General features: G+C 34.9%; 1 protein-coding gene and 1 long non-coding RNA gene across 5 annotated transcripts in view; one reads left to right on the top strand and one right to left on the bottom strand.

The window, feature by feature from the left end:
* The window catches only part of TSC22D2 (TSC22 domain family member 2), a 56,872-nt gene that overhangs the window by 16,645 nt on the left and 25,563 nt on the right, over nt 1-14,664 (bottom strand). For 2 of the 4 annotated variants that reach the window (XR_010111467.1, XR_004670771.3), the window contains one exon: nt 5,094-5,250. The exons of the other annotated variants lie outside the window; for them this stretch is intronic. The gene's annotated coding sequence lies outside the window, so the exon portion shown is untranslated. The remainder of the gene's footprint in view (nt 1-5,093; nt 5,251-14,664) is intronic. 4 annotated transcript variants of the gene reach the window in all.
* Nucleotides 1-14,664, top strand: part of LOC129397460 (uncharacterized) — a 35,132-nt gene that overhangs the window by 13,146 nt on the left and 7,322 nt on the right. The gene's annotated exons all lie outside the window — the stretch shown is intronic.

The raw sequence follows: 14,664 nt of genomic DNA, 5'->3' as shown, positions 1-14,664 counted from the left end.
AAGAACTTTATGACTATGTACTAAAACCAGTGACTTACGGCCATGAACTGGAAACCACATTCTTGATTATAGCAGCTATGAAAATACAGAAATATCTAGAGGATGTACCCAGTTCAATGTCTCCACAGACTTTTTAGTGCTGCTTATATATGCTTTAAGTGATGGCAATCATCTGATTTTTCTGCTTCACATTTTAAGATTCCCTATTTTACAGAAAGGGTTTATGAGAGGTTTATAAATACAAAAAGAGACCAGGATGCAAAAGTAAGACATCACTGGAGGTATTCAGAGGCTGGATGACAACTTGAAAGGAACACTGTAGACATGATCCAAGTATAGGATAGGTGGTTAGAATAAATGACCATTAAATTCCCTTCTAACTCAGTTTTATAATTCAAAACTCACAAGATAAATTCTGAGAGCTGATATTAAATAAAAGGGCATTGGTTCTGGAGTTATACCCAGGTTTGAATCCCATCTCTCACCTTATTTTATAACACATAGTCTTGCTGTCTTCCAGGTTGGAATGCAATGGCGCCATCATAGCTCTCTGCTGCCTTAAACTCCTGGGCTCAAGTGATCCTTCTGCCTCAGTGGGATTACAGGCATGTGCCATCATGTCTAGCTAATTTTTCTTTTTTGCAGGTAGAGACAGGGTTACTCAAGCTGCTCCTAAACTCCTGGCCTGAAGCAATCCTCCTGCCTTGGACTCTCAAAGTGCTGGGATTACAGGCTTGAGCCACTGCACCAAAACTGAGATATGACTTTAGACAAGCTAATATTTAGCCTCCCCAAAGGACAATAATAGGACCGGGTACTGAGATTCAGTGAGATAATGCATTAGTATCTGGCATATGGTAAACACTTACTATGTTACCTAATAACTTGCCGTAATAATTTATAGTGGTCAAAATCTAAATGTCATGAAATACACAAGAAACACTGACTTAGGAGTTAGGTAATGTGGTTTCTACATTTGAGTCTTGTCTCTAATTGTATACAATAATCTCTAACATTATTTTCAGACACCAAATTTTGTGATGCCACATTCCAAAGGGGTTGTAATGAACTTAAACATTTCTCAGACCCTGGGGATACAACGTCAAATCAACATAATTCCAGAGTTTGTGAGTTTACAATTAGTGCAGGAGATATATAAGATATTAAGTGTGATAAGTGCTAAGACAGAGCAAGATTTTAGAGGGTGTTCTGGGGGCACATAAGCTCTTGGATCAGGAAAGAATTAGTAGAGGAAGTGCCACAGTTGGGTGGAGAAAAAAAAGATAGGTACAAAAAAATGTTCCAAGTAAAAAGAACAGTAGGTGCAGTTGGCCACATTAGAAAACTCAAACGACAAGGACTAGTCAGAAGGTTGTTGCATTTTCACATAAGAAAGGATAGTACACTGAATGAGGACAAGAGATGGATAGGCTGGCAAAACACTCAGGAGGCAGATATGGCAGTACTTTGTGATTAACCGGCTATGAGAGATCAGGTAAGTTTGAATGTAAGGAGAGATGCCTAGGCTGGAAGTAATGGGTTTGAGCACCTTAGAGCATACAGGTGACTTCCTATAGCATAAAGATGATATGTGCATGGAAGCCATCTATAAGCTCTTACCACGATGAAGAATGTAAGAAGACAGCATTCTGATGACTCCATTTATTGACTGATTGATTGATTGAGACTGAGTCTCACTCTGTTGCCCAGGCTGGAGTGGAGTGGTGCGATCATGGCTCACTGCAGCCTTGACCTCTCAGGCCCAAGCAATCCTTCCACCTCAGCCTCCCAAGTAGCTGAGACCACAGATGTGCACCACCACGCCCAGCAAATTATTTATGTAGAGACGGGGTCTCCCTATGTTGTCCAGGCTGGTCTTGAACTCCTGGGCTCAAGTCATCTGCCCACCTCAGCCTCCTAAAGTGCTGGGATTATAGACATGAGCCACCATGCCCGGCCTCCAATAATATTTAAAAGAGCAGACAGAAGGGAAAGCCTGCCAAATGGTCTGAGAAGCAACAACCAGCAAGGTAGAAGGAAAAACAGGAGGGAATGCTATCACAGATGTCAAAATATCAAATATCAGTTCAAAATTAAAAACGTATCACATATCAGTATTAGCTTTAGTTTTAACTACACAGTTTAAAAACTATTGAAAATCTACTTATCTACCATGATTGCAACTATTAATATATATGTATTCCAAGTCTGGGAATATGCAAACACTAAGATGGTAATTGTGTTAAAAAACTTGGATTAAGTATGATTATTCTTATTCTATTTTCCAAACTTCCCAGTTTGAATTTTGAAAAGGCAAACATATTACTACTACAGAAGTTGGGGTACAAATGTATTTTATATGTTTATATGTATTTTATATATATATTTTATATATATATAAAAAGACTTTTAGATAGAATTCTCATATTCTGATGACCTATCAAGTTGTTTGTGCATTTTTAATCGTGGTGCTAAAGAAACAGTTTATACTAGCTCTGCAGACTATTTCAACATCACTCAGGAGCAAACAAATTCTTATGGTTTTAAGCAGTACTATTATTGCAGATTCAACCTTTTATTATTAATACTTAAAAACAGGGAAAAGGTTATAAGATGTGGAGCTCATTGGAGAGTAAAATTAAATCAACAAAAAGGATATGACAAAGTACAAAGGAAAACAAAACCAAAAAACCTCATGTATCCCAAAAAATTAATTTTTGCCTGATAAATGCTTTAAAAGTGGGCAAAAAAGGAGGTTTCTCAGTAGAATTAATTCGCAACTAAAGGCAAATGGAAAACTCTCACATAGCATTTAATAAGGGTTTTACATGCAATATATCCCACTATCCCAAGAAATATCTGCAGTTCAAAGCTGCTTTTTAAATTAATGCTTCCTAGTGTTTGCTGTTTATAAATCCTAAATATTAAAGGGTGAGTTCCTTAATAATACTATTCTAATAAGTACTAAGACTTTTCTAAAAAAAAATACACATATATTTGCTTATATTCATAAGTATTAAACCTGAAAAAGAATTTATTTTTTAATGCAATTAATACTTAACTTTTAGATAGTAAGCAACCTCCAACATTTATTTTTTGGCAAATACTTTAAAAGATAGTTTTGTAATGGAGGATGACCCATTGCTACTTAAGTTCAAGATAAATCAAATTTATGAATTCACATCTTCATACAATGTAAAATTCTCCTTTATCTTATCCTTCAAATTTTCAGAGGATACCAGCATACTGATACCCAGGTTCCAGTCAGTAATAAGATTTGAATTCTAGCTCCACCACTCAATGGCTATGCGACTTGAGCAAGTTACTTAACTTCCCTAAGCTTTCAATTTTCTTCTCTGTAAACTGAGGATATTGATAATATCTATTAATATATGACTTTGTGAAAATTAAATGAGATAATGTGCCAAAAATATTCAGCACAGTGCCTGACACTCAATAGCCAAAACACGACTACTCTGCAGAAAAATCCAATTGACCTTTGAGCACAGAGACTGACAGTACGAAATTCCTAAACTAAATGTGGCTTGGCTCTGATTTGTCCCATCAGTCTAATGGGCATTTATAGTAACCCAGCATTGAATAAACATCAGTAGAAGTCATATGACCAATGTTCTTATTAGAAATTTCTTTCACGACTCATACTTAGGTGTCTAACAAGGATTGTCCTTTTGACACAAAACATTCACTAGCAATGTTTCTTAACTGTTTTTGACAGATGAAAAATTTGACAAATGCTCTGAAAAAAAAATCTGACAAATGCTCTGAACCTTTCACAGAAAAGTGAACATAAAAAAATTCTACCCAAAATCTCACATGGTTCATGATCTCCTGAACCCCAGCCACTGACTACTACATATGGATATCCTATACTAGAGAAATTAGAAGTTATTTTCCTGATTATCAAAGTTATGTAGATTATAGAAAATAAAGAAAATAGAAAAGTATACGGAATAAGAGATAACTTAATTAGTTTGTTGTATTTCCTTCCAGACTACTATTGATTGCAATTACTGGCTTAAGGGACTTAAGCTTACAGAATGTAATGAAGTCATGGAATACTATATCAGAAACAATTTAGAATATTATTCAAAAGGCAGAATGGGCAAAGGATAAAATAACATATCTCTGGTTAAGGATAAAGTTGGAATATATATAGTGGCCTGTTTAGCTGATATCAACCCATACCTTCTGGCTTTTTTGGAAAATAAATAATTTCAAATAATTCTTGACTGACATGCAGGATATGCATACCACACTTTAATGAAAATATGAATTCTACAATTCTATCACCTTGGACAAATAATCCAGACTCCTTTTCTTCATCTGCAAAATACTATAATCTTGAGATTAAAAGGTATAAGGTCTTATCCTGAGCTAAACTCTATCCTTCCAATGGTCCCCCTACAAAATACAGCTGTGTAAAACAAAGCAAAATAAGAAACTGCACAAAACAAAGTAGTTTTTTTCTAAGCAGAATACAATACTGAGAGAAAATTAATTTTCGGGGAATATAAAAAATGTGCAATGACTTCTAATATATCATTTTCATATGATATTGGCATCTTAGGTATTCTCAATGTAAGAATTGAAAAAATTTTCTTGGCTTTATTTTAGACATTTAGAGGAAACATGTCTTTTATTAAGAAATAAAATCCCCAAAGCAATAAAATTAAGCTGTATGTTATTAAGAAAATGGATTTTTTTTAAAGAAAAGATGAATATATTATTTCTCAAATATCTCCTGGTATAACACCTAAAAAGTATTTGGGTTCTTCACTATATTGTAGGCATCTACAGCAGATGCAATAGCAATATTTTAATAATCTTACTATAATACAGGATTTCACTTTCTTTTTTTAAACTGATGTATTTACTAAACACCACTGCAAAGATACGGCCTTCAGCCTCAAGAGACTTCGAAAGGCTTACATACTCCAAGTATTTAAAATTCCAAGTTTTAACTTATATTTAATACTATACTCTTACACAATGTGCTCATTTTGTTCATAAATATTCATCTCAATACAATAACATCAGGTATAATACATAAAATCTAAGCCATTAAGTCTTACCAATTTATGACCTGATGACACTCTTGTGGACAACATTCAGTCCTTAGAAGCTAGAATAACCCTCCAACCATGTGAGGGCATCACAACTTTTAAACTTTCGGCTTTCGATCATTATTATGTCACATTCCTCCTCCGATGCTGAATTCTAAAAAAAATTCTAGCAAAGAGTTTAAGTAAATAAATGTTTTAATCAAATAGCCTTTAAAAATCTTTTATAGCAAAATTTTATGTTTTACCATGATTATACAACTGATATTTTGTACTTTAAAAAATGAAAATAAATTTCATATTTGATCTGGAAAATTCAAACTTCAAATTTCAACATGGATTTTCAGGCCATCAGGATACTTGTTAGTAAAGAGTAAAGTAGAAATGGAACCAATTAAAGGCTTAAGATCATGATCCAGAAATTATGATTTAACACCATAACCTGATACAGACAGCTTTGTAGTCCTGTAGAAAGGCATTTGAGTTATATTGTTTGGTCCACATCCATGTATATGAGTTTCTTATTTTATTTTATTTTATTTATTTATTTATTTTGAGACGGAGTCCCACTCTGCCGCCCAGGCTGGAGTGCAGTGGTGCGATCTCAGCTCACTACAACCTCCACCTCCTGGGTTCAAGCAATTCTCCTGCCTCAGCCTCCCGAGTAGGTGGGATTACAGGCACGTGCCACCACGCCTGGCTAATTTTTTTTTTTTTTTGTATTTTTAGTAGAGACGGGGTTTCACTGTGTTAGCCAGGATGGTCTCGATCTCTGACCTCGTGATCTGCCTACCTCGGCCTCCCAAAATGCTGGGATTACAGGCATGAGCCACCATGCCTGGCTGAGTTTCTAGACTTATAGCATGGGTGGCTGGATCAGTAACAATCCATACCGATCATTTAAGTGCTTAAGACAGAATTCCATTTCTATATCTAAATCTTCATCTGTCTCTACTACCCCCAATTTTGAAAATAGACAACATAATGGCAAGAATTAAATTTTATTATGTGCTTTATGTAACCGAATAACAATGTATCCTATGCAGCGGTGGTCCCTATTGCTCACCTGTATATGGGCACGGAAGAAAACTGGAGGTAGGAAGATTTAATAATGGCAAAAATCACTTCATTAAAAATATCCTGTTAAATTTATTAAATTTTACCAGAAAGCTTTCAATTGGGCATCTATGTTAATCACTGAATAACATCATTAATAACATTTTCTGTCTGATAAGAATGTACATTTATATTTTTAGTTGCCAGTAACCCATAGGAAAGGAAACCCATAGATTTGTGGGCATAGTTTTGCCTAAATTAATCCCCTAAATAAAACACTATAAAGGGGCGGAAGGGATGGGGGAAAGAAAAGGGCCCTTACTGAGGATGATCAATACGCATAAAGCTATAGAAAACTGAAAGACAGCATTGTAAAGGAAACTCTGCAGCTATCTCAAAAGATACTTGACCCAAATGTACAGGTTGGGTCATGCTGTTACAGATTTTAACTTTCAGTGGAACTTTTCTATTACACATGGTCACTTAAGTCTCTCACATAGTCTGAAAAACTATTAGAATTTTTCCAATATAATCTTTCCAAATGTAATCTCACAACACATTTGACTTCAATATAAATCATACAACTTTATTTTGTCTTCTGTGAAAGCACAGCTTTATAATGTAATCACCTGGTGAAGGCAAAAATCCATATTTATGAGGATAAGTGGTCGTTTAAAGTTGTGGTCATTTCATTAATGTATTACCAAATGTTTTAAGAAAGTTTTAATAAAATTCTTATCTCCTATCAACCAAAATACTGTAATTTTTAAAATCTTTTGAAGATTTACTTTTTATAGGACAAATATACAGTCATATTTAGTAAAGTAAATACTTCCTGAAATACTTATCTATAATGCTGGTAAATCTGCTTGTCTGCAAGGCTTTAATTTAAGGTCATTTAAAGGGCCGACTGCTTGACCTTTTGTTAAAGGGCCGACTGCTTGACCCTTTGTTAAAGGGCCTGCCAACAAAAAAAGCCTTGTTATGGTAAATGCTTGGAAAGTCTTTTTGGAAGATACAATTAAACCAGTCATATGAAGCAGTTATTTTACTACGAAACTTACAAAAAAAATTTTTAAGGGTGTATACATTACACAAATATATGGTTAAATCAGGACTTTAGAGCTGTATACGTTTTAAAAGATACAAAAGTTATATATCAAAATTTTCCTAAGCATATATTTTCAAAATTAGTTGTTACCAAGTACAGGGTCATATTTCAAGAGTTTAAGTCATTAAATTCCAACATGTAGGACATCCTTATTAACAACCTGAAATGAAATTGGGTAACTAAAGTACAGATGAACAGCGTTCAGATTAACCAGATACCCTTCAAAATTTAAAATTAGAATTCTTCCTAAAAATGAATATTTAATGAGAAAACTGTACTAATATTATCAATCATAATCTTGAATCTCTGGCAAGACTGCTACCAAAACCAAATCCCAAATATTCCCTACAGTTATTTATCATTTCCTTTTGTGAGAAGGTGAAACTATATTAAAATAAAAAAACAGTGAAAGGGGAAGAAGGTAGATGATTTATAATTTCCAAGTAATTACTTGAAAATGGATATGCTAAATCAAACAGGTCTAAAAGAGTTCCTAAAGGAACTTGGTTTTTTAATGAATGTGCTTATCTTAGTTTGATAGAAAATTTTGTTTTCAGGTTTAAACCACATTTCCTTAAAAGATTCTGAAAATTCTATAAGACTACCCACTAATATAGCCAGATTTTCAACCTGCTGTTCAAAAAAGTTCACTACATTGTTTGGAGAAATCCTAGCCATGATAAACCAATGCTTGGTCAGAAATACTTAGTTTTAAATGGAGAAAGGGGGGAAACAGGGCAACCCTTTATGTCCTCCAATAAATTACACAGAGTCATTCCATAGGTTATATATATTGAAAAAATAAGCTTTAAAATATCAAAGATAAATTTACTTTAAAAATTAGTACAAATGTACCTAAATAAAATAAAACTGCTAAGAAGACAGTATGTTCCAAAAAATTAACATATAAAAAGGCCGGATGCAGTGGCTTACGCCTGTAATCACAGCACTTTGGGATCCCACAGAGGTGGTGGATCACCTGAGGTCAGGAGTTCAAGAACAGCCTGACCAACATGGAGAAACCCCATCTCTACTAAAAAATACAAAAATTAGGCAGGCATGGTGGTGGGCGCCCGTAATCCCAGCTACTCGGGAGGCTGAGGCAGGAGAATCGCTTGAACCCGGGAGGCAGAGGTTGCAGCGAGCCGAGATCGTGCTATTGCACTCCAGCTTGGGTGACAGAGCAAGACTCCATCTCAAAATAAATAAATAAATAAATAAAAAGACACATAACACACAATGACAAGAAACTTCATATATCTGTGGTTGAGCCAAGATATAATTTAAGACACAATTAGCTAAGCCAGAAACTAAATATATATAAATATATGTATACATATATAAGCATATGTACATATATACACATACATATATAAGCATAAGTACATGTATATACACATATATAAAGTGTTTGGTATGTTATGCATTATAGCAAATGCACCTATTGGTAGAAGAAACACCAAATACACAGCTTAAAGAATTTCATTAATACACCTTTGAAAAACAGCTCTAAGAAGACAGGCTATTGGTATTTTTAACATGTTTACTCTCAAATGATTTATACACTTGATCCTTTCAAAGGAGTAGAAACAGCTTAGAAAGAAGGCAAAGGAAAAAGATATTGAAATTAAAGGTAGAGCTCCCTCTAAAAATGGAAAATCAAAGGAAGTGGAAGCCAGTTACATAATACTCAAATATATGTATAATAAGGAACTGCATGCTTTGTTAACAGAAAGCTGAATATTTGGGTTGGACACAGTGGCTCACATGTGTAATCCCAGAACTTTGAGAGGTCAGGGCAGGGTGGATCACTTGAAGCCAGGAGTTTGAGACCAGCCTGGCCAGCGTGCTGAAACCCTGTCTTTATGAAAAATACAAAAATTAGCAGGGCGTGGTGGTGGTGCCTGTAATCCCAGCTACTCGGGAGGCAAGAGAATCACTTAAACCTAGAAGGCAGAGGTTGCAGTGAGCCAACATTGTGCCACTGCATTCCAGCCTGGGTGACAGAGCAAGACTCTGTCCCAAAAAAAAAAAAAAAAAAAAAAAAACCCTCCTATTTTTTGACTCTGAGCTTAATAATAGCTAACATAAAAGAAATGGAACGTTTATTTATACATTTATTTGAGACAGAGTCTCGCTATGTGGCCCTGGAGTGCAGTGGTGCAATCTCGGCTCCCTGCAACCTCTACCTCGTGGGTTCAAGCAATTCTTGTGCCTCAGCCTCCCAAGTAGCTGGGATTACAGGCATGCACCATCACACCCAGCTAATTTTTGTGTTTTTTGTAGAGATGAGGTTTTGCCATGTTGCCCAGGCTGGACTCAAACTCCTGAGCTCAAGCAATCTGTCCACCTTGGCCTTCCAAAGTGCTGGGATTACAGGCATGAGCCACTGTGCTTGGGAGAAACAGAACTTGTAAAGAAACCATAATATATTATGCTTTTTGAAGAGTTGATATCTCTTATTTCTTGAAACAAAAGTAGTTATGACTACTCTAGAAAAATACATTTAGCAACATTTTCTGGACTAAGTACTATCCAAAATAAAAACAGCTACTGCAAATAAACGCAGAAATTTTCTGAAGACCAATGGTTAGCATCACTGTAAACAGGAGTGTTATCAGCCAGACACTGCAACTCTTTTCCCTCCTTGTTCCCCTTCCGATACTGTGTAGGACTAGGGAAAATATACCTTCTTTATCACCAGGCAGATATGCAGAAAGATGTTTCTGTCTTCTACGACAAAGGTTACATATATTCTGAACATCTTGCTATTGGTAGAAAATACGTAGCTACTATGGATACCGCCATTAGCATTGATACTGAAATTACAAATAAAATTCTCAATATGTGGCCACATAAATAGCTGGGGACACTGACAGCCATGCTGTCTGCATACATACTTTAACTTAGTGAAGACACCACTATTTTTGGGCCAAATATCACACAATTAAAAAGTGAAAAATACAATAGCACCTTCCAAATCTTTTAGTATTTATAACCAACAATCTTCAAACTTTGAAACAACTGGGAGATAAACTGGCATAAAAATGTTATTTCTTGAGGATATTTACTAATGGATAAACATTCTAAATTATTATCACTTATTTAAATTTATTTCTGTCAAATATGAAAAATACTTTAGAAGTAGCCAACTAAAGTTTAAACACAGGAGCTAATTTTTGGTAAGCTAAGGCATTTAAAAGCTCTGTATCAATCACAAGAATTTAATATATTCCCTGATTTGAGTAACTTGGAATATACTATCAGCATGTTTATGCACACAAACAAAAAGAATGTCAGGCTAGAATAGAGTCAGTCATCTCTTTCTTCTACCTCTACCTACCACCCCAAATCTTAATAAAAATAAAAAACTAAAATAATTCCATTAATATTTCTTTCTTCCCAAAAGGTTGCCCAACTGCGGATTTAAATACAACTGAAGAGGTGTGAATTTAAAATTTTAAATTGCTGAGGACTAGAATGGAAAACCAACAACAATGACGAAACCCTAAAAGATGTTCTATGTTTATCCTGGTTCAACAATTCCAGGTTCCTTAAATTTCTTTCTTGTCTGAACAAGTTCAGTTATTTATTTATTTTTTTTTTTAAAAAAAAGCTCTTCAATAGAATTTTAGATTCGGTAGAAAAAAATACATCGAATTTGGCGAATTAGTTCACATGTACAAACATACATACACTTTTCTGTTCTATTCAAAGCCTTGGTTTACCTAAAATCTATTTGGTGAAAAGAAAAAAAAAAAAAGAATTGAATAAATGAATAAATAAATAAATAATAAAGAGACCTTACCAGCTATTCCCACCTTTTTCAAAACTGTTTCTAAAATTTCACCTGAAAATAATTATCAAAACATCTCAAAATAGGCTGGGGTGACTTAGGTTTAGAAATTTATTAAATAACATATTAAATTTACTAAAGAGGAAGGTGGTAAACATATGGATGGAAAGCATATATAATGGTGGGTGAGCAGTTAAGAAATAATTTCTCTTTGCCAATTCTGAAACCTGGTAATGTGTCGAAAATAGATGTCAGAATGTTTAGTGTCCCACTTCAGCTAGCCATAGAAAAGCTAAGAGAAGAGATGTTTAGGGTCCAGTGAAACACCACTTCGAATAATGAGATTTAGATTTGTGGTTAAAAATCTCGCAGCAGACAAGCCACCTAACACAACTACCAGAATAAAACTAAGAGGATACAACAGTATATACAGGATAGCAATACATAATTTGCAAACCCAAGTGGTGATGTAAAATGTCTTCAAATTACACTATTTTTTCCAACTCAAAATAATTAAAAGCCCAATTTAATACATACATATAAAAATCACAGTACAGAAAGGGAAGTACATGAATATACTTCAATTTCTATTCTAAGGGACACATTAATATCCAAATGTTCTCCTACTCTTGCCACCCACCACCCAACTCTGAGCAATAAAAGACCTCCCCTTATAAAACTTCACCAATTCTAGTAGTCGTTTCAGCTGGATTTTAGGCAGTACTCCCTTGCCTTTCGAATACTCCCAATAGTACAAACTAGCTAAGCAAGTACATTTTTTTTCTAGTATTTTATCCAAAAACATTAATACTGCATTTTTTATTAAATATTTAAATTTTAAATAATCCTTTAGGTGACTAACACAAGTACTTACATATTCAAACAAGACAGGAAGGGAAAAAGACAACTGTTTAATTAAGTATAATTGGTGAACCTATACTGGCTCTTCGAACAGGTTAAAAAATGTTTATGAAGGACATTATTGTAATAACTGACAAAATCTGAATATGCACTGTATATTCATATTTGATAATAGCACATTAATATAAGATACCCTGAATTTGGTAATTATATTGTTGGTAAGAGAATAATCTTCTTAGGAAACATAAGCTGAAGTATCTGAAGTTAAATGGATATGGTATTTCCTATCTACTCTTTTTTTTTTTTTTTTCTGAGACAGAGCCTCACTCTGTCACCCAGGCTGGAGTGCAGTGGCGCGATCTCGGCTCACTGCAAGCTCTGCCTCCTGAGTTCACGCTATTCTCTTGCCTCAGCCTCCCGAGTAGCTGGGACTATAGGTGCCTGCCACCACGCCTGGCTAATTTTTGTATTTTTAGTAGAGATGGGGTTTCACCTTGTTAGTGGTTCCTAAAATAATATGTTAGGATGATAAAGCAAATATGACAAAATGTTAACAAACACTGAATCGTGGTAAGAAGATTGAGTTCTTTGAACTATTCTTGTAATTTTTCTGTAAATTTGAAATTACTTCAAATTAAAGATTCAGACCTTTCTCTTCTTTTTGATTAGAAAATAATATCCTCAGAATGGTCTAATCTCTAAAACCAATCATCCTCTTCAGACTTCCTTCTGTTATCTAAATGCAGGTGGTATTGCCTAAGGTCCTGGCTTGACCCTTTACCCTACTCTAATCCTTGGCAACCTTGGCCTTTCCTAAAGCTTGAACTCTAATAAAACATTCTCAAATCTCAACTAGCTTTAATTTCTATACCAAGCTGCAAGTCTGCAGCCTCAGCTGCACCCCAAATATTTTCACCTTGACTTTGTACCAGCTTATCAACTCATCCAAAAAAACAGCTAAAAACAAAAACCTCATCACTACTTTCTCCTTCCCAAACTAATTCTTTCACTAATACTTTCTAACAGTACCAGCATTCCCTCAGTCAATTAGGTTTGGCACTTTGGAGTCAAGTTTGACTGCTCCCCTATCATGACCAATCAGTTGTAAAATCCTGTAATTCCTATCTCATCCCCATTGCCTAATTCAGGCTTCAGTACCTTTCTAGAATCTCTGTCTCTAATCTAACTGCTCTCCTCTCCTGTCTTCAAATGTTATACACCTACCAAATTTAACTTTATCCTTACCATATAAGGCCAGTACTTCCATAGTGGTGCACAATATTTCCTCTAACTGGAATGTTCCCTTCCCCTCAGTTCTTTAATTCTGCTTGACCAAATTCTACCCACCTTTCAGTTTCCAACTCAAAAGCCACCTCCTGAAGAAGCTTTGACCAATCCCTCCAGCTGTACTTGAGAGATATGAAGTGCTTACATTTTATATGAGTTATTACTTTCAATCATGTGATAATGTATTTACCATTTTCCATATTAAGACCAAGCTCACTGAAAGCAGTTACTAAATCTTATTGTTTCTTCTAGTATTTAATTATAGGAGAACAAACTTTTGCTGAGTCAAGTAATTGCAAACGTTCCTGGTATTTTCCCTTAGCTTCATTCTGAGTTACTCTAAAAAAGTGAGATTTTTAAGGCTTTAGAATCTTTTGGTTGGAAAAGGTGATCTAAGACCACTGAAGATGGTAACAGGAAAATGCCTTAAATAGCAAGTAACTATAATTGGGGACAAACACGTATTGTTAAAGAGACTACTTTATAATATGACCAAGCATCTAATACTTTACTGAACTTCCCAAGTAGCTTTTCAGAACACCGTAGGCATGAGTTTCAAACAGTTTTAAGTGGCTTCTTTCATCTTCCATTAAAATCCCAATGACCTACCTTCACTACACTCTACATACAATTTATTTCTTTCCTACACACTATTCTTATTTCCAGATCAACAAGAATTTGAATTATATTTTGAGAGCATCAATTTCATAACCAAGCATGTGGCTTTTAAAAACTTGGAGACCTGGTTTTCCCTACAGTCCTATGACTATGCCTAGACTGATGCCCATTTATATATATAGTCCATGATTTCTAAATGAAGTTAACCTTAAATTCTGCCAGTCAGTCTGTAATGTGTAGTTATTTTTCTCCATGAGTTACTCTACCTCCCCTTGGCACCTGGGTAGGAAGAATTCACTAGTTTTTAAGATGCTGCTGAAATCATCAGCATGGTGATAACTGGTGCCTAGTTATTTGTGGGGCTTCATTTACCACCACTCCTATGGCAATTCTCATTTCCAAATAAGCTTACTGTCACTCATTTTCTTCTGAGGGAAGCTCCATTGGTTTCTCTATTCAGATCAACATTTACTGCCTCTGACATGGAATTCTTCCCTAAAAAAGCAGAATAGTTTGCTAGCCTTCCATTCCTTAAGCAAATACACAGCTCTTTAAGGTTTACTGATAATCACAGCCAATAATGACGAAACAGAAGTAAAGGAGTTCAATTCCAATGCTTGTACTTACCTCTTTTCTTTTCCATTTAGAAAAGTTGGGGAAATAAAACTCCAGAGTAGGCATTTTAAATGTAACTAAAATTAAATTTCACTTAAAATCAGCATCCCTGGTTAACAGACAGGAAGATAGTTGTATTATTTCTAGTGATGGCAAGACCAGTTCCCAAGGGATCTGTTTACTTTTCAGTAAGCTCGTTCAGGCCTGCCTGTTGAAATACCCCTGGATATGCAAATAGA

The sequence above is a fragment of the Pan paniscus genome, chromosome 2 (genome assembly GCF_029289425.2).
Source record: "Pan paniscus chromosome 2, NHGRI_mPanPan1-v2.0_pri, whole genome shotgun sequence".
NCBI classification, from domain to species: domain Eukaryota; kingdom Metazoa; phylum Chordata; class Mammalia; order Primates; family Hominidae; genus Pan; species Pan paniscus.
The sequence above is the reverse complement of the archived record's forward strand: the minus strand, read 5'-3'. Positions and strand labels throughout refer to the sequence as shown.